The 20,429-nt window shown below is 47.8% G+C and overlaps 1 long non-coding RNA gene across 2 annotated transcripts; it reads left to right on the top strand.

Moving 5' to 3' along the window:
- Window positions 1–1,990: 1,990 nt before the first annotated feature.
- On the top strand, window positions 1,991–20,122 carry LOC309611984. Of its 2 annotated transcripts, XR_014234878.1 has the most exons (4): window positions 1,991–2,467; window positions 9,339–9,682; window positions 11,446–11,600; window positions 17,617–20,122. It is a non-coding gene; the product is annotated as an uncharacterized lncRNA (long non-coding RNA). The 2 variants fall into 2 exon arrangements; XR_014234879.1 differs by having other exon boundaries at window positions 9,339–11,600.
- The last annotated feature ends 307 nt before the right edge of the window (window positions 20,123–20,429 follow it).

Below are 20,429 nucleotides of genomic sequence, written 5' to 3'. Positions count from 1 at the left end.
ACCAGACCTCTAAATGTTACAGCGGCTTCAGTCTCATCCCTCTCTCTTCTAGCTTTACTTTTTCCCTAAGTGGAATTGTCCCACGGCCCATGGCTTTGAATACCATATATATGCTAGATCTCAAGTTTAAATGTGAAGGAGAGATGCCCCTGAACTCCAGACTCAAACCTGTCTACACATATCCACCTGACGTCTGATAGGTCTTGGTATGGCCAGAACAGAACGGCTGATCTGCCCTTCCCCCCTAACACGGGCATCCTGTCCACCCAGTTATCCTAAAAATGGAGGTGTCATCCTTGACTCTTCTCTTCTGTCATAGGACCATCTCCATAGCCACAACCCTGCCTCTACCTCCTCTTGCCAGGACGCCTGCAACCGCATCTTCACTGCTCTCCTCTGCTCCTACTCTTTGCTCTGCCAAGCAGCCAGAGTGATCTTTCTAAAGGGTAAGTGGAATCTCTTCTCTCCTGGCATAAAATCCTCCAAAGGTTTCCCACTGCAACCAAAATAAAACCCACACTCCTTATTTTGACCCGTGAGGACATGATGGTCTAGTCCTTGCCTATGTCTCAAGAGCCCTTGAAATCTCCTTGTTCACATTGCTCCTGGGACAATGGCCTTCATGGTGTCTCCTGAATTTAACGGAGTGCATTCCTGCCTCAGGGCTTTTGCACTTGCTATCCCTTCTGCTTGGAGCATTCTTCCTGCCCAGAAGGTCTCAAAGAGGCCTTTCCTAACAAAATAAAGCAGCACCCACTAACCCCACCCCACCACAACTCCATCACATTGATTAGCTACTTATCAACATGTGAAATTGTCTGGCTTTATTCCCTCCCATTAAGGCAAAAAAATCTTTTAAGGGCAGGCATTTGTCTTAGTCTCTGATATATTCCCAGGGGATATATGCCTTGCACATAGGGGGCTCTCAGTGAATGCATGTTGACCGACTGAGGCCAGAACTGAATGGAGAAGGAAGTGACCAGCTAGATGGCCAGGAAGGCAACTGCAGGGCCAGAGATAGGGAGGCTGGAGAATTCAAGATATACCAAGGGACCCTGAGGGGCCAGGCTGGCTACAGGGGAGGAGGCACATGGGGAGTGGGAGGAGAAAATTCTGCATGGTGAGAGGGCTTGAAGGCTGTCACTCCAAGTCCTATGAATTGGAGTGGCTGCTGCTGACGATTATGACTCAAGGACATGATAGGTTCAAAGCAAAGATTTTAAGATGATTAATATGACAGAAGGGTTTACATTTCTGAGGGTCCTTAACTAAGTGCTGTCCCATGGGAGCACAGAATTTTAGAAGACAAAACATCTAGAAGAATCTGGGAGCCCAGGGGAGTCGGAGATCTGTCCCTTTGGATTGCGATGCAAGAAAAGCCCATTATCCAACCTTTTAGGGACCAATATTGAGTTCTCAGCTTTGGAAGTTCTCCCCGGGTAATTAAAGGTTTGCTGAGCTGCACAGCAGGTACTCATACACACGTGTTAACGAGCTGGTGCCCGTGCCTTGGGCTTCCTTACACCTTCCCCCAACGCGTGCGCGTGCGGGAGCGCGCGCGCGCGCACACACACACACACACACACACACACACACACACACACACGACCAAATCGCTTTTTTTCACCCTGTGACTGAACACAGCTTCACCAGACGCCCACCCCACGGATACACCCCAGACCTAGCTCCTTGCCTTCCCAGCCCCTCCACCCAATTCCATTGTCAGAGCGGAACAAAAGGCCCAAGGCATCTTGGGTTAAAGGATTTTAACTCTGCCAATCCCAGGAGGCTCCAACAAGAAGCAGCTTCCTGCAGGAGAAAAGTGACTGAGCAATCTCCCCAGGGGCCAGGGGATTTTTTTTTTTTTTCTGGTCCGAAAAACAGAACCCAGCTGTCAATTAGACACTCCTTCCCCCCCCCCCCCCCGCCCCGGGTTCCCATCCCAGCCCCCACCCCGGGATTAGGAGCTTTGTCTCCTAGAGACCTCCCCGCAGCCAAACGCATCCTTAGGTCTCTTCGCTGATGACTTCTATTTGTGGCGGTCAGGCTTTCACCCAAGCCCGAGGGGCCGTCCCCGCCACCCCCATCAGACAGGACTCTCCCTCTGCTCCCCTCCTCGTCCTCCTGCCCCTGCCTCCCCGCCTTCACCCGGTGCGGGTACTGCTGCCCCGAGCGCCCGGATCGCCCCCCGTCCCTCCCCCCCATCCGCATCCGAGCGCCTCTGCTCCCCAGGGCGCCGCACGCAGCCAGGGGCCAGGCGGGAAGCCGGAGCCCGCCGCCTGCCCAGGGCCGCGGGTGGCTTCTCCGCGGTCCCGCGCGGCACCCTCTTCGGGCACCAGCTCCTGAACTTGGCCGGAAACGAACCAGTCCTCTGGAGCGGAAAGCTGCCGGCTTGTTGGTTGCTAGCAAGAGCCTATCCAGGGTCGAGGTTCGGTGTGTTTGTTTCCACGTGCCTCTGTCCTAACCGGTGAGTAGCCTCTGGAGAGCCCTTGCTGGCTGCTCTGCCCCAGTCCCAGAGGTTTCTGGAACAAAACTGCATTTGGTGTCAAACCCCTTTTGCTCAGCCGGTAACTAAAGTTAAGTATGCATTCTTTGGTTGTTGTTGTTCTTGAGTTTTTCACGTAGACGAGATACCGGGTAAATTAGAAACATGTTTGGGAAAGGAGTGAGCAATCATTGCTGGCATTTAAACAACACAAAAATGCCCACCCCAGGCCACACGCCCAGGCGGCAGCGGCGCTCCCGGCGACGGAGCAGCGCCCTCTGGCGGCCGCGCGGGGGATCGGCCGCCCCTTCCCCAGGTTCCGGAGCGGGGAGAGTCGCTTCCCCAAGTCTGAGAAACACTGGGAAAACTTGGGAGGAAGGGAGTTTAAGGTGTTGCGACGCCAAGGTCCTGGGAAATGCTTTTTGTGGTTCCGGGGCTAGTGCCCAGGCCAAGAGCCCCGGGAAGGGGCCAACATAAAAGAAAAACCCTTGTTCCACTCTCAATGGCTGCCTGAAATTCTGTGAATACAGCGTCATCCCTTACCTGAAGGCTTTGATTCTCTTTAGAATTCAAATGCCTCAAGGAGGGGTAATCCTTAAAACAAGGGCCGGTGGCAGGCTATGTCCAAAAATCACCAATGTCCTCACCAAAAGGCATGATTATACCATCATATATAAATTTTATATGGTGATGACATTTAATAAGTATCATCGACTCTTTTTTCCCCCTATTGTTATCTCCCGGGGCATCCTTTGGTACTCTGAACAGCAATGTTATTTTAGGCTGCCCCACTCCCACTGACCATTCCCCCTATTTCACTTTGCCCCAAGTTTTCTTGTTCCTTGTACATCCTAAACGTTTCTCCCCTTTTCCTGCTTCTCCTCATTCTTAACAGCTGCTGCTTGAGTTTAGGCTCACACAGCTTACTGTCTGTATCGGGGCTCCTCCAGTGGGGCAGCTGGAGCCCTTCCATGGCACCCAGGATCCCAGGTCCACAGGACCGTCTAGGGTTCTCTCTCTGCTCGACATGCAGCGCCAGCGTGTCTGAAAAGAGGCAGCCACGTTGGGCTGACTGCGGACACCCTCCCTACAGGAGCAAGAGTACTCCTGCTTCAGGTTCCTCTCTCTCTGGAGTTTCTCTTCGGAAGAGTATGGCTCCTCCTCCGCCTGGTGGAAGCCGTAAGGGGTGAGCGTGCTGGGTTTCTGAGGAACCCCGCAGGTGCTCCCCCCGGCCCTCACTGTTTTCCTCTGAATCTCTTTTCCCTGCCTGAAGGGTTTCCACTTACTCATACTGTCTGGTGGGAATGCCTCCAACTTCATACCTGCCTTCTCTCTGAGGTGTTTTCTGCTATGTTTATTGCTACACAACAAGCCACCCGGTGGCTTAAAACAAGAAACGTGTATTTATTGGCTCCTGACTCTGTGGGTGTCAGCGGGGCAGCGTCCAGCTGGCCTAGCTTTGCGGGGCCTGTGTGTGTGTCCGTGGTGAGCCGGCAGGTCGTTGGATGCGTTAGGACCGCTTCACCCACCCATCTGGTGGTTAGCAGGCTATCAGCTAGGGTGAAAGGGCGACCGGGCCACGTCCCTCTCATAAGGCAGGAGAGCCAACCCCAGGCTGCTTGCTGAGGTGGCGGGGTTCCAAGGATGGGGAGGGCAGAGCCACAAGGCTTCTTGAGGCCTGGGCTGGGAACCGGCCGCCCGCGCTCCCACCACATTCTCTTGGTCAAAGCCAGTCGCCAAGCCGGGCCAAACTCAAGAGGTGGGAAACGGACTTCAACTCCTGGTGGAAGGAGCTGCAAAGTATTGTAGCCATTTTTGCGATCCACACGCTGGCCCTCTTCTCCCTCGGGCACGCTACTGAGAAGTAAACATGTCAAGATATTAGATCCCTAAGCCGCCCCTAGGACATTCAGAGCGCAGCTCCGAAGCGCCCCAGCCCAGCAGTCAGCGTGCCTGGGTTCAGACCTTGGCTTCTCGTTTATCAGATGCTGACCAGGGGAAGTTACCTTACCTCTTGGGGCCTCGGTTTCCTAATCCGTAAAAGTGGGAGTTGTTGTAAATATTAAAAAAGTTAATCCACGTTAAGTACTTACGCAGTGTCTGGCACACCGTAGATGTTCAATAAATATCAGCTATCGTGCCGCGAGGGGACGGCTGGCTGCCCGCCCACCAGGATTGCTGAGGCCACCAGCGCCACCTTCCACAGCTGCCCCAAAGCCCTCTCCCAACACTGCTGACACCGGCACCCCCAGCTGCCAGCTCTGCTGACGACACCTGGTGTTTCCAGGGCCGCACTGAGATGCCAGGGAAATGGCCCTCCTTCAGTGAAGCCCGTCTCTCTAGAGCTGTTACAAAAAGGGCTCTGAAGTCAGACTGGAGGTTTGCTTGCAGCTCTTCTTCCTGAGAGATTTAGACAAGCTGATTCATCTTGCTGAGTCTCAGTTTCTTCATCTGTACAATGGAGGCAACAGCACCGCCTCCTACAGAGCATAGAAGGCATAATATGAATAACGTTAAGAGCCTGTGTTTAAAAGATGCTGGCGCTCCCAGGACACAGAACCGTGTTGTGCCTGAAATTGCCCCTCCCGTAGGTGCTGAGAAGTTGCCATGGATGAGTCCTGTTTCCCAGAAATATCCTTAGTCACTCCTAACGTCCTCCCTCCCTCTGCGATGGGCCAGGATCCTGGGGAGCAGGCTGAGCTCTCCCTGCAGCTGCTGGTGTAGTGTCTGGTCCCCCCACTCTACCTCCTGAGGCCTGACCCATGTTCCGTTTTCAACTTAGTATCTCTAATACCTAGCAGACAACTTAGCATGGTAGGTGCTCAATAAATATCTGATGAAAAAAAGAAGGAATGGATGAGTAGGAGAGGAAAGACTTTTCCTCTACCCCGCTAGGTTCGATAGCTGGGTCTCTGAAATAAACTTACAACAGGCAGATTAACAGGAGAAAAGGTATACACATTTGTTGATGTCTAACGTTACATGGACGGGGACATCACAGGAAAAAACGTGAGTACCCAGAAAGATGATGAGATTTGAGAGCTTATATACCGTCTTTATAGGGAAGGGGCAATTTAGGGGCAAGATGAATGGGCCCTTTGAAGAACAGATGGGAGATATGATAGTTTGTGACAAAGTTTGTCAGGGTGTTGTGTGGACTCCTAGTGTCCTCTCCTGTGACAATCTTCCCTGATTGGTGAAACTCCCAGCGAGGAGATTTTATGACAATTGAATTCCTTTTGGAGGATCTGTCTTAGGCAGATAAGAGGAGTTTGGAGAAAGCCTCTCCCCACCTTTGCTGGTTTTTAACTGCCTTCAGCTCAAAATAATCAGAATAACAAAGTGGCATATTTTGGGGTGTCCTGAACTCCTGTGGGAATTTCACTTCAAGGACTTCTGATAGTTTTTCTTTTCCTTGGTGAAGCCATCTTTTTTGGGGATGACTTCCAAGCCACTAGGGCAGAAGGGAAGATGTTCCCAAGAACTGGGAGTTGGGTGGCAGTTGCAATCACTGGGGAAGCCCAGGCCCACCCAGGGACGCAGGTGTAATTGGCATGGGACCTGCCTTGGTGTCCAGAACTGGGAGTTAGCCCTGATTTGTGCACATTCATCATTTCCATCAAGTCTCCCCCAGGATCCAGTCTTCCCAAGCTGATGGTGAGGAGCCCCAGATTCCGCTGATGGTTCCCACAGAGTTCAGACCACAGCAGAAAATGAATTAGGCTGCCCAGAGGTTAAAGAGGACACCATAAACCCAATTCCATTCCTAAGTGTGTGTTTGTGTGTGCCTAGACACAATTGGAAAAAAAAAAAAAAAAAAAAGCTACTCACTGCAACTTGATGCTTTAAGCGATTCATGAAATGAGTTAATATTCACTAATGTGTGCCAGGCAGAGTAAATGTGAAAGCCAGGGACAAAGGCAGAGAATGAGGGAGAGAATGAGGATGAGGCTGGCTGCAGAGTAGATCCCGGGCCATGGACTATCCTGAGGGAGCCAGAGTCCAGGAGTCCTGTTAGGAAATCAGTGAGCCAATCAGGCAGGTGGCTGTTCTAACCAGTGGCCCGGGCAGGGGGGTGGGCAGAGAGGGAGCAGCTGCTACTTTTGTGATGATGGAACTGAAATATCCTCTACCGAATTGGAGGAGAAGGTGGGAGTGGGGCTCCTGGTACGAAGAAAGCTGAGTTCATAAATCTGCCACCCCCCTTTTTTCCTGCCTGCTGCACCTTTAACCTGGCTCTTCTGAAAGATGAATGTGTATGCATCCACAAACACATCGACTCATGCCGTAGTAGAAGGGTGGTAGTAAAGTGTGGAGAAGGTGAGTGGGCAGTGCTTGGAGCCCGGTTGGAGTTGAGAAGACGAGGATCTCCTTGGAACACATCATTCTGGGATTGTGGGGGAAGACTGTCACCTTCATCAAATGAGACTTTTAAACCCTGGATTTTAAATTTCAGTTCCCAGGAAGGGGTCTGATTGTTCAAAGGATAAGGGACCGTAAGGCGAAGGTTGCGCTGATTCTGAGTTGGGCCCTCAAGTCTCTTTGTGACACTCAGACTGTAACACACAGGCTGCAAAAACCCTTGCACAGGGTGGTCCTGGGCCACTTATAGCAGCAGGAAGTGGGCTGCTTGTTTAGAACTTGTTCTAGGGCCCATCCCAGGTCTATCTAATCTCCAGCTACTGGGCTCTCTAGGGATTGGGCCAGGGAACTCCAAATTTTAAACATATACCCCTAGTGACCCCAAGGTGCCTAAGGACCGAGGGCCTTTGTAGAATAGGTAGATGGGGATAGAGGAGGCCAGCGCTCCCAAACCTGGGGGTTCAAGAATGCACCTGGAGGTCTAAGAGCCAGCCTCTGCCCCTGCTGGATGTGAGGTGGGCCCTGTGCCATTCCTAGGATGACTATGATCATCACTCAAGTTAGGTGTCCCGGGAGGGAATTAACTGGGAAGAAGCTTTCCTGATCTGTTACTTGACTCTGGAAGTCTCCCCACAGTGCCTCTTCATTGAGACTGGGGCCTTCTGCACAGACCCCAGGGCAGGCCTAGGGCATGGAGATGTTGGGGCCATTGTGGTGGCGTTCGGCACTGCCCCCCGCCAGCTTTACTGAGATATAATTGACGTATAACATCGTGGAAGTTTAAGGTGTACGACATGTTGATTTGATACTTACATATTGCAAAATGATTAACCATCAAAGCATTAGCTAATACTTCCATCACATCTCATAATCAGTATTTCTTTTTTGTGGTGAGAACATTTAAGATCTACTCTCTTAGCAACTTTCAAGTATACAATATGGTATCATTAACTATAATCAACATGCTATATATTAGGTTCCCCAGAACTAATTCATCTTATAACTGGAAGTTTGTCCCCTTTGATCAATATCTCCCCATCTTCCCCCAACGCTCCCACCCCAGCCCCTGGTAATCACCATTCTACTCTTTGTTTCTATGCATTTGGCTTTTTTAGATTCCACATATAGAAGTGATAACATCCAGTATTTGTCTTTCTCTGTCTGACTTATTTCACTTAGCATAATGCCCTCAAGGTCCATCCATCTTGCTGCAAATGGTAGGATTTCCTTCCTTCTCATGGTTGCATAATATTGCATTGTGTATATATATGCCACATCTTCTTTATTCATTTGTCTGTTGACAAACACGTAGGTTGTTTCCGTATCTTGGCTGTTTTGAACAATGCTACAATGAACATGGCAGTGCAGGCATTTCTTCAGGATCCTGTTTTCACTTTCTTTAGATATATACCCAGAGGTGGGATTGCTGGATCATATGGTAGTTGTATTGTTAATTTTTTCAGGAACCTCCATACTGTTTTCCATAGTGGCTGTATCAATTTATTCAATACATTCCCACCCATAGTGCACAAGTGTTCCCCTTTTCCCACATCCTTTCCAACACTTGTTATCTCTTGTCTTTTTGATGATAGCAGTTCTAACAGGTGTGAGGTGAGGGGGACCATTGTTTTGAAATATTTTTGAATTGATAAGAACCCCCCAAATAGGTTCAAAGTTAGCAGAGTATCTGAATTAGGAAAACAAGCCCGTCCCCAAGGAGAATCAACTTTCTCATATGCTTTTGGCCTCAAGAGAGGGAGTCCGGCCACCATTCTGCCCTCTGCAATTCAGAACAGCAGACAGTGAAAAGTCAGCTATAACAGGGTTCTGACACTCACACAACACACATGTGTCTACGCCGGCTGAGGCTCTGTTTTCTGTTACCACTGGCCATGGAGGCCACATCTTTCCAGTGGGTGAACTTGAAGGCAGTCTGGCCTTCAGCCCTCAGCCTTCACCTCAGGCAAACTTCCTTTTACAAAAAGCCTCTCAATTCTTATCCAAAAATTACACTGTATATAATTTATATTCTATTTAACATCAAAATGGGGAGGAAGTCTGCAAGATGAAAACTGTTTTCATAATAAGATGTTATTTGCCTTTTTCACTCTCATTTTCTCGTGAATGTATGAAGCTATGTGCTTTGCAAAAACTCACTCCGATAGTGAGTGAGTCCAGAAGCAGATAAGAGACTCCATCTGTCTTTTATTAAGCTAAACGTTTTAAAAAATTGCAGGAATGTAAAATGGAGTCACACTTCTCACTAACTTTTTTTGTTTTGGAAAATATAGGTTTAAATATATATATATATGTTAATGTAGTGGATTTATTATTGTAATTTTAAGTAAATAAATATTTTAAAAATTTCAGTTTAATTTCTAATATGGTAAATAGAACACTCTTTGAGGCCCTCAATCATGTTAAGAGTATATAGGGGTCTTGAGATTAAGAAGTTTGAGAACCACTGTCTTGTTTCTTGCCCGTCCCCTAGGCTCCGCCCCCAAATTTTCAAGTGTACAAGCTCGCCTTCCGCGCCAACTGTTGGAGTTCACCGTGGTGACCATCTGACACGTCTCAAACAGCTGCCTCAAAGCATCCCTCCTCCAGGTGCCCCGTTCCCACCTTCCAGGGTGAGAACGTGTTCCTTTAACACTCAGCAAACCTAGGATGGGGACAAGGGAACTCATGTGCGGTCGGGGGAGCAAGGGAACGAAAACACAGTCACTGCCCTCGAGGGACTTCTGATTTTGTGGGAGATACGGACGGGCAAGCAGCTGCCCGGGAGATAGATACCTGTCATTGCTGTTTGCCATTTACATCCTGGGGAGAAAGCAGGTCTTGCGCCAGCCTTCCAGTTTCTTTCCCTCCCGCTGCCCCAGATTCCCGAGATCCCGGGGCCCGCGCGCCCCCTGGTGGCCGTGCCTCGTCTGCGCAGCCTTTTCCTTCTGGAGCAGCAGGAGCGCCCTAGAGATCCTCAAGTCTGGGGATCGCCGCGCTGTGGCCCCATCGCTTAGGATCTACGTCGGTCCTCCGCGGCCTCTTGTTTGTCACTCTGCGCACGTTTACCCCTTGGGGACTAAGTCCAGCCCGCTTCTGCCTCTGTGCCTGCCCTTTATGGATGCTAGGCATCTTGTGGATTCCTTCCCCCCCACCAAGGCCCTTAGGTGGCAGAGTACGCCATGGTAGAAATATCGGATCCGAGTTCAAGGAGTCCGATGCCAAAGTTCCACTTCTTATTGATATGCCTAAGAGCAAATTATCTGATGTCTAAAGCAGCTCTGGATATTGGTGACTGAGGGATATTCTACGTTGGGGTCAAGTTCTTTCAGGAGGGGGGAAGTGCGTCTGGACCCTCTGAATCTCATTGGCTTAGGTTGGATTCCTTGCTCCTCCGGGGCTCGTGGTCGTACTTTCCGCATTCTGAGGTGGGCATCAATACCACAAGACCCCCACCAGTCCTTCTAGGGCTTTTTTCCAGGGACATAGGGGCCCTCCTATTACAAACAGGACAGGAGTGGTCTATCATAAAATCCCAGAACACCTCAAAGTGGGTATGCAGATGAACACTTTGACCCTAGCTTACTCAATACAAAACAAAGCTCTACAATTGAGGAACGAAACACTACAGTGTCTTTCTTTTCATCAAACCCTAGAAATTCAGAATGAGAGTATCCTCAAACAGTATTGGGGGTTGGGAGGGAGCTTCAGAGACAGCAAGGTATCCTTGGGGACCAGCCTAAGGGCTCTCCTACAGTTCTGACCCAGAGTCCATTAGCAGGAACCTCACTGCCCCATAAGCAAACTCAACCATCTTAACCTAGTGGTTTCCATGGTAACCATCAAAGAATGATCTCCTTTTCATTCCCACAGATGTTTCTCCCACCCCTCCCCCCGATAGTCACTTTCAGATATGACCTAGAACTGGATTCCATACAAATACTATTTGCAAAGGTATCATTTCCCCCTTTCAATCCATGTTTTAAGAAAGTAGAAACTGTTTCTTTAATTTACACAGAAACGCCCTTCAGGTACACGGGAGTTTATTTTAGTATTCTTATTTGTGTAATAATTCATTTTAAATTAAAATTTAAAAAAATTTTTTTCTAAAAAATTTTCAAACAGAAAAGAAACATTCAAAATGTTCTTTCAACATTTTTGAAGAAAATCTGGTCTTTGTGACGAATGATAAGAGGTTATGAAATAAACACCATTATCTACAGAAGGAACTCATAGCTGGTAAGCCTTAATCCTTATTAGGGCTATGGTGAAAAGGGCATAGCCTAACATTTTAGCTTTGAAGCACAAGAAGAATATAAATAAACCTTTAAAGTATAATAAAGTATAGATAGTAGGGGGAAATTTTAAAAAATCAATTAATCATGCTGTCCTTCCACAACGCCTTCCCATCTTTTCCCCAGCAGCCCCCTCACCCTTCACAACCTTTAAAACTTCCACAATGAGAAACCCAGGCAGTGCAAACACCTGCTGCTCTTGTCCTAAACAAAGGTTGGGTAAACTACAGTCCTTGGGCCATTTCTGGCCCAGGGCCTGTTTTTGTATGGCCAGTCAGCTAAGAATGTTTTTTTACATTCTTAAAGGGCTATAAAACAAGCAAATACACAAAGAAGAATATGCGACAGAAACTAGATGTCCACCCTGTGGCCATGTGTGATCTGTGAACCATCTCTTCTGTTGGCTGCAGGAATCCTGGTGAAAGGTGGCTTTTCTTCCATCCAGGCAGCAGTGACAAGAGGTACAGCCGAAGTTGCCATGCCGACAGGGAATTCAGTTCTTAAAATAGTCAACTGTGCTCAGGCATTTTCGGGGTGGGTGGGTTTGGAGGGAGGGGGTTAGGGAGAGGGGTGGGGAGAGATGATCAACGAATGAGTCAGACCCAACTGGTGACAGCTGTTCCATCATCCCTCTGGTAAGACGGCAGGAGGGGACTCTCTAAAAGGAGGTCTGAAAGAGACATTTTCCATTCAAAGAGTAGGGATAGCTCTGTTTCCTTGCTCTATTTTCCTGCCCGACAGAAGGAAATTCCCCCTACCACCTCTCCTCCCTCCCGCCACCCTGCAGCCTCTTCCCTGAAGAGAACAGAAGTGGGAAACACACCCATCTCAAAAAGAGCCTGCCCTGATTCAGAGAGACTGGGTGTGCTGGGGATTAGTCTGTGCGGGGGTGGGAGTAGCCCGTTCTCACTCTGGGCTGCCTCAAGTCTTCCTCTGTGGGAGGCCCGCCTCTCGTCATCATCTTGGTCATCATAATCAGCATCATGGAACCAAAAGGAAAGCGTGTCACTAACAATGTGTCTTTTATCCAGATAGCCCAATCAACCAACAGTCATTCTTTGAGAATCTCCTGTCACCCTTTTGTTGTGCCCCCAATGCCTGGAAAGGTGAACTAAGTCCTTTTTTTAAATTGTGGTAAAATATACATAACATAAAATTTGCCATTTTAACCAATTTTTAACTGCACAACTCAGTACCATTAAATGCATTCACATTGTTGTGTAACTGTCACCACCGTCCATCTTCAGAATTTGTTCGTCTTCCCATATTCTGAAACTCTGCACATAACTCCCCATTCTGTACCCATCCCCCCAGCCCCTAGCAACCACTATTCTACTTTCTGTCTCTATGAATTTGGTTATTCTAGGAATCTTATATAAGTGGAATCAGTATTTTCTTTTGTATCTGGCTTATTTCACTTAGCATATCTTTAAGGTTCATCCATGTGTCAGAATTCCATTCCTTTTAAAGGCTGAATAATATTCCATTGTATGTATTTACACATTTTGTGTATCCATTCATCCATCAGTGGAAATTTGGTTTGTTTCTACCTTTTGGCTACCGTGGATAATGTTGTTCTGAATTTCGGTGGCTGTTTGAGTCCCTAATTTCAATTCTTTTGTTGGCTAAGTTCATTTTCAGAAAGAAAAAACTAAGCCGAATGAGATCCCACCCAAGGTGCAGAAGATGCTACAGCAACATTTTCTTATCTCTTCCATCCCATCCATTCAAAATCCATCTCTTATGAGGCCAGCAGCCCCTGGTCCCCTGTTGTCTTCCCTCCTCCAGGCTCTAGCCCTCTGCCCTTACGGCTCACTACCTTGAGGTCAAGGCCCTGGGGACTTCTGGTCTCAGATCCTTCATCAAGGACAGTGGAGAACTTTAAGGTTGATAGTTAGTTCTTTCATTTTTTTCATAGTTGAGCATCATTAAAGTAAAACTTTCTAAGTTTAATGCCAATTGTATCTTTTAGCATCATCTCAATGTGTTTTTATACAAAAGGACCCATTTCCCACCAGGAGCAGGGAAGGAAAGGATTCAGTGGATAGGCATATAACTAGGAATTTTTTTGGTCGGGAATGAGCACATGGTCTCAGTTGGCTCACTCAGGCTGAAGGGGAGGAATTTTATTTCGTGGCTGGGCAAGATGTTCTTTTTTTTTTTTCCCCTGGGGGTGTTCAACTTGATGCTGATTGAAAGGAAGCTGGGCTGTGGATAAAGCTGACACCTAGGGAGGAAGGCAGAGCTAAGAGAATAGCAGAATATGGTGCTAGTGTCCTGATTGTGCAGTGCCTGAAGCTTACTCTACTCCAGTTACCTGTTAGGGAGCCAAGAAATTGCCTTGTATTTTAAGCCTGATTTGGTAGGGCTTTCTGACCCTCAGGACCAAATTTACCTCAAGAAGAGTGGAAAGTCATTACAAGGTATAAGCAGGGAGAGTCCAGGAAGAGGGTGACATGATCAGATGTGCATCACAGGATTGCCCTGAACTCTAGCTGCAAGGTGGAAATGGGTTAGTGGGGAGCTGGGGTGGTTGCAGTTATGGAGGTGCTACTGGACTAGTTCTGGTGAGAGGTTATGGAGGAGGAGAGAGGGGAGCAGATCTGGGAGATTTTAAAGAAGTTTTCTATATGAAATCACGTTGATCTTCCCGAAACACCAAACACACACAGACACATGGATTCCAACGTCAATGGCTATCCAAGGCCCCCACCCCATTTCTACAAATCTGGTGAAGCAGGGAAGAGGTTTTCATTTCTCATGGACATTTCTGCCTCACGGGCTCCCACCTCTCTCTAAGAGCGGTTTAGTTGTTCTGCCAAGTCATGGCTGGTGTGAAGCTCAGTCCTTCGTTGGTTTCTACAGCCCCTCACGTAGACAGTCCTGGTGAGGTGGGCTCACACTGCAGTCTTCTACCACTTTGTCTCATTGCTTTCCTTTTCCTCCTCCCACCTCTGTACTTGATCCCCTCCCTCATGGGTTCCTTGGGGAGCTCCAGTTTTTCTCTCTTCATGGTGGAAAAAATTCAGCTCTCCCAGCTCCTTCCCTCAAACTCGCACATCTGGCTTCTTCAGGGAGCTCGGAAGAACAAAGGGCCCCCATCCGGCAGAGTCTGCTCACCTTACAAGGCAGGTGAGTTCTAAATAGCCAGCTTTCCCCCGTTGTCATTCTCAGTATGGATACTTGTCTCCCACGGCTGGATTATGAACTCCTTGCAAGCAGGACCATGTTTTCCTGGTCTCTGTGATGTCCACTGCACCTAACACTGTGGGCACTTGTGCCACTGGTCAACCCTGCTTTTTCCGAAGCAGCCTAGCCGCAGGCCATAGCCAAATCAACCCAGGGTCTTCAGGAGGACGAGAGGTTTAAGAGGCACTGATTGATTGAGGGCTCCTGTGCACAGGAAAGACCTGAAATGATTTCATAGAGCAAATATTTGTTGGGCATTTCCTGTGTGCAGCATGAAGTGGCCTGTGGCACTGGGGCATACAAAGATGAAATCATTCCTCTGCCCTCGAGGGTCCCACCATGGAGGGGAAGACACACACACTGCTGACAGCCTATCAGGGGACCAAAACGGGAATTACTGGATATGGACTCTGGGACCCAGAAGGAATGGATTCTGTTTGGGGTGGGAAGGCAGGTTGAGTGATTAGGGTGGGAAGGCAGGTTGAGTGATTAGGGTGGGAAGGTAGGTTGAGTGATTAGGGTGGGAAGGTAGGTTGAGTGATTAGGGTGGGAAGGTGAGTCAAGAGGGCTTTACAGAGGATATGACACTATCATGGGCATTTGAGGCATAACTGAGAGGCGAGGAAGTGCCTGGTCCCCTCTGAGAGTGGCGAGTGTTTGGCATGGCAAGTGTGCCTGGAGGTGAGGTGGAGGGGCAGGACCAGGCTGGACAGACCTTGTCATGCCTCGCCCAGGAGATGTACTGCTTTCCTGAAGGTGACGTTTGGGCACCCAGCAAGTGTTTTAGCTTGATTCCCCTCCCTCCATGCCAGGGAAGAGCAGGGGGCAGAATGGGTGAAAATCTTTAAGATGTTGGCTTCCCTTAATCAGCCCCCTAGGCCGCTGACATTCTGGCTCCCTGGAGTCTAAGAGGGAAGAAAGGAGTGGATTGAAAGTGAGAAAATACTCGTGTGAAGGAGTAAAAAACAGCTGCAAGCACAACACTCCTTTGGAGATGGAATGAATAAATGAGATAAAATCCTAAATAAATATCTTGCATGGCACTAATTGCGTTTTAAAAGCGGCCACCGGAGCACAGATAAAACGATGCTGTATTTCATTAGTGGCTCCTTTAATTCTATGGTATTTGCCAGCAAAGCCCTATTAAAGCACTCTGTAATTAAAGACCAGTTCTGGGTCCTGTAATTTAGAGCAGTATCAAAATATGGCAAGTAACTGGAGGTAAGGAAATAGAAACAAACACCACTTTCATAAGGTCCTTGGAGATCACACAGAGTGTGAATTTTAAAAGCTCAGCCTCTGTACCGCCCCTGCCCGAGGGGTCTTGTCCACATCAGTGTTTTCCATTTGATGGGCAACCGGTTACATTTTTATTATCCCACAGGAGCGTAGGTGGAGAAGTAAATCAGTTCTTTTATTAAAACGATATTTTTATTGTGATATAATTCTCATAACATAAAATTACCACTTTAAAGTGTATAAATGAGTGGTTTTTAGTATATTCATAATGTTGTACAACCATCACCACTACCTAATTCCAGGACATTTTTATCATCCCCAAAAGAAACCCGTGCCTGTGAGCGATCAGTTCCCATTCCCACCCACGCAGCCCCCGATCCAGCCCCTGGAAACCACTAATCTGCTTTCTGCCTCTATAGATTTGCCTGTTCTGGACATTTCATGTAAAGGGAATCATACAGTATGTGGACTTTTGTGACAGGCTTCTTTTACTTAGAATATCTTCAAGGTTCATCTGTATTAGAGTACGTTATCAGGACTTCATTCCTTTTTGTGGCTAAATCATACTCTGTTGTCTGGATATACCACTTTGGTTTATCCATTCATCTGTTGATGAACATTTGGGTTGTTTCCATTTTTTAACCATAATTAATAATGCTGCTATGAACATTCCTGTACAAGTTTTTTGTGTGAATCTATGTTTTCAGTTCTTTCAGGTAGTGGAATCGCTGGGTCATATGGCAGATATTTGTTTAACCTTTTGAGGAGCTGCCAGGCTATTCTTCACAGCAGCAACAACTATTTTATATTCCCAAAAGCAATGTATGAGGTTTTCAATTTTCCCACATCCTCACCAGCACTTGTTATTGTCTGTTAGTTTTTATTACAGCCCTCCTTAAGTGAGAAGAGGTATTTCATTGTGGTTCATCCATCCTTTAACCATGAAAATAGCCACCCTTTGTCTTTGCTCTTTGTGGCGAACCACATAGACTCTCTCTGCGTTAGGCCAGCAGGAGATGGTCTGTGGTTCTGCTTCTCCTGTTCCCTCCTTCAGGAACCGGCCTGGAGACGCTCGTGACCCAGGACACCGCAGCAGGTGCTGAGCAGGAGCCAAGTGGATGGGAGTCCCAATCCTGGTTCTGCCACATCTTAGCTAGGGTGACCCCGGGCAAGTTACTAAACCTTCCTACACCTCATTTCTTAGATGGGAGTCATTTAAGTAGAGTCGCTGTCTTTCAAGGACTCTAAGAAACACCCCTTTCACATCTTACCATCTCCGAAATCAAGATGTGCCTTTTTAAAAAAAATTTATTCATTTATTTAATTTTTGGCTGCGTTGGGTCTTCGCTGCTGCACGTGGGCTTTCTCTAGTTGCGGCGAGCGGGGTCTACTCTTTGTTGTGGTGCGCGGGCTTCTCATTGCGGTGGCTTCTCTTGTTGCGGAGCGCGGGCTCTAGGCGCACAGGCTTCAGTAGTTGTGACACGTGGGCTTCAGTAGTTGTGGCACACGGGCTTCGTTGCTCCGCGGCATGTGGGATCTTCCCGGACCAGGGCTCGAACCCGTGTCCCCTGCATTAGCAGGTGGATTCTTAACCACTGTGCCACCAGGGAAGCCCAGGATGTGTCTTAATCTGTACGTCAGGCAGGCTGAAGTCGGGACCTTGTTGTCACTGCCTGGATATCAAAACTTGCTGACCAGCTGTCAGTTGCCAGGGAGAAAACCCCAGAGACAGTAGTGGAGCCTCCTTTTAATGATGCTGTGTCACCAAGCTCTTGGCACCCAGGACAACAATGTGGGGAAAAACACAGGCCACCATGACTCTGAGTCAAAGCGTTGATGAGAAGAGTGGACCCCAAGTGTGAGGAAATTTGAAGATACCATAACCAATTTATTTCACTTGTATTTTGCTTTTTATCTATGCACAGGAGTGATGTATGGCAAATATCTTAAAATAAATCTCAAAGAGCTCTTTCAGTAAGTACAAAATAAAACTTGTAAGTACTAAGAAACTCTTGTGTCGATTAATTGGCTTTCTTTTTTCTTTTTTAGGCAAGCATAAAATTATGACACAGGTGACAATTGCTGGTGAAATACAGGTACCTACTTCCCACGGGGAGAAGCTGTTGAGAGAACCAAACGGCTGGGACACCGTGAGTGAAACACTTACCACAGGGCCTGGCAGGAAGCAGTCCTGTTATCAACACTGATGGTTAAGAGTGTCGTTAATAACAATGTACCCACGCGACTCATATTAGGACATGTGTAATGAGTGACACCTCTTCTGATCCTTCACTGCCTGACTAATCCTGGAGAAGGGAAAAACCATAACTAATGCTTTTTTTTTTTTTATAGATCTCAGAAAAAAATCAATAAAATCAGCTGTCCCAATGAATATATAACATTTCAACAATGTTAGTCAAAGACTTTTTTTTTTTTTAGAAATATTAATCTTTTTTTTTTTAGACATATGGATTTATTATTTATTTATTTATTTATTTATTTATTTATTTATTTATTTATTTATTGGGCTGTGTTGAGTCTTCGCTTCTGTGCGAGGGCTTTCTCTAGTTGCAGCAAGCGGGGGCCACTCCTCATCGCGGTGCGCGGGCCTCTCACCATCGCGGCCTCTCTTATTGCGGAGCACAGGCTCCAGACGCGCAGGCTCAGTAGTTGTGGCTCACGGGCCTAGTTGCTCTGCGGCATGTGGGATCTTCCCAGACCAGGGCTCGAACCCGTGTCCCCTGCATTAGCAGGCAGATTCTCAACCACTGCGCCACCAGGGAAGCCCAGTGAAAGACTCTTAAGGCTTGCTGTGTGCTATCTGCCACACTGGAAGGTAACACAGAGATGTTGGCCTCTTCCTAGGGGACACGCATTGGGCACCATACACGTCAGTCCTGCCCAGCAGTGGAGTTCTGTGCCCCCAGGGGTGCATGTGGTTCAGTCACTCCCTCTGGGAAGCCCGCTAACTCTGCTCTCTGTTGTGTGGATCTCTTCCCAGCGCTTCACACTGGTAACTTGAAATTGGCTGGGGCATGAGTATTTACACGACGGGAATCGGCAAACACCATTAATCAGGACTTTTTTAAAAGTTAACTTACTAGCTTATCACTGCATCGAAGGCACTGAGTTCCTGGGGTGGGGGTGGTATCTGTAAACTCAGTCCCAGACCACAAGCCAAGGGCCACTCACTGGATCAGCAGGGATGTTTGGGCACCATGGGCATTCGCCCTACTTCCCTGGATACATATTCTTGCAACATCGTCCATTTCCATGTGGCTGTCTTTGGGGTGTGGGTGACCTGTTAGAAGGTTCTTCTTGCTCCTGTTTGTGACATGAAAGTCAACGTGGAGTCAGCGTTGCTAAGAGCGTTCTCTAAAATGGAGCTGAGAGACCGTGGAAGAAGTATGATTTACACACGCCTCAGCCTGGATGGAATCTGAGCTCTGACCACTTATTGTCTTAACGCAGGCATCCAGAACATCTGCCCCATGTTCCAGAAACTCAAGATACTTATCAGACCCTTACCCTAAAATAACCCATGACAACCTATCCCTTAAGGACAAATATTTCCTTTCTTGCATCAGGATCAATCCTAGTTCTTACCAGACAACTCAACAACTTTGTGGCTTTTACCTTTATAAGCCCCTGACTCTTTCTCTTCCCTGGAACACTCTTTAGGTTTTACCTGAACCGGTATCTCCTGAATTGCAATTCCTAATTCCACAGAAACTCTCTTCTAATTCGCAGCCTTCTGTGTTTCTTGGTCGACATGTTTCAGCTGCAAAACATCTTCCAGACGCTGAGCAACCCTCTCCATGGTTTCTGTGTGGCTGGAATTAGGCTGAGAGTTCAGGCTTCTGAGGGCTGAGTCAGGATGAGAGTGGAACAGAAACAAAAGCACAACAGAAGAAGAAAACAATGCCTATTTGACTACTGGAAAGAGGATGGAGACAGGCTTTCTCTTAATTCCTTAGTAGAGGGGGACCCAGCAGAAATTATTAGCATGCTCGGGTGCATAGACTTCCTGCCCCTCCAACTCCTCAAGGAGAATTCTATAAGTGCTAGCCCGGTTTCTCTACTCCTTCCCTCAACTCTCCTTATGAGGGTTAGAAGACATAGTAATAAAGACCAAACAAGAGAAGAATGGGGAGAGGAGAAAAGCAAGCCAGGTTGCCTGGGAGAGAGGCAGTGTGAGGAGGGGGGTGCTGGGACAGCTATGGGGAGAGGGAAGTAGATGTGGGGGGCCGGGAGTCTCATGATTCTTGGATTATTTGAATAGGTCATACATGCACAAGGGACCCAATTACGAAATCTCCCCCACCCTCTACCTTTGGGCTCCAGCACCCCGTTATTTTCCCTAGAAATAACCCCTCTTATTAGTTCTTTGCATATCCTTCCAGAAATTCTCCATGGCAGAGGTTTTCAAACTTCCCTGTGGATGAGAATCACCTGGAAGGTGTGTTAAAACAAAGAATGCTAACTGACCCCTGAGTTTCTTTTCTGATTCAGAGGCTCTGAGTGCTGTCTGAGAATCTGCATTTCTTACAAGTTCTCTCTGGCCAGCTTGATGCTGCTGGTCCAGGGACCACACTCTGAGAACCACTTTCCTGAAGGTATTCGTAGGAACATTGAACACTTACCCCTTTTTTCTGAAGTAATTTGAGTTCCTGGCGATGGACCTATCCCTTAGGACACCATTGATGCGGCACAGTTTCTGCCTGTGGGCCTTCTCTATGCTGATTCCTTCCCCTGGGCTACTCTCCTCCCTGACCTCTGTTTATCCAAGGCCCAGTTCAATGTCTGCTTCCTCCAGGCAGTCTTTCTTGGTTCTTTCCCTATATGGAAGGAAACTTCTGCTC

This window comes from Balaenoptera borealis (assembly GCF_965194805.1).
Source record: "Balaenoptera borealis genome assembly, chromosome: 15".
Taxonomy (NCBI): Eukaryota; Metazoa; Chordata; class Mammalia; order Artiodactyla; family Balaenopteridae; genus Balaenoptera; species Balaenoptera borealis.
This window is presented reverse-complemented; position numbering and strand designations above follow the sequence as displayed.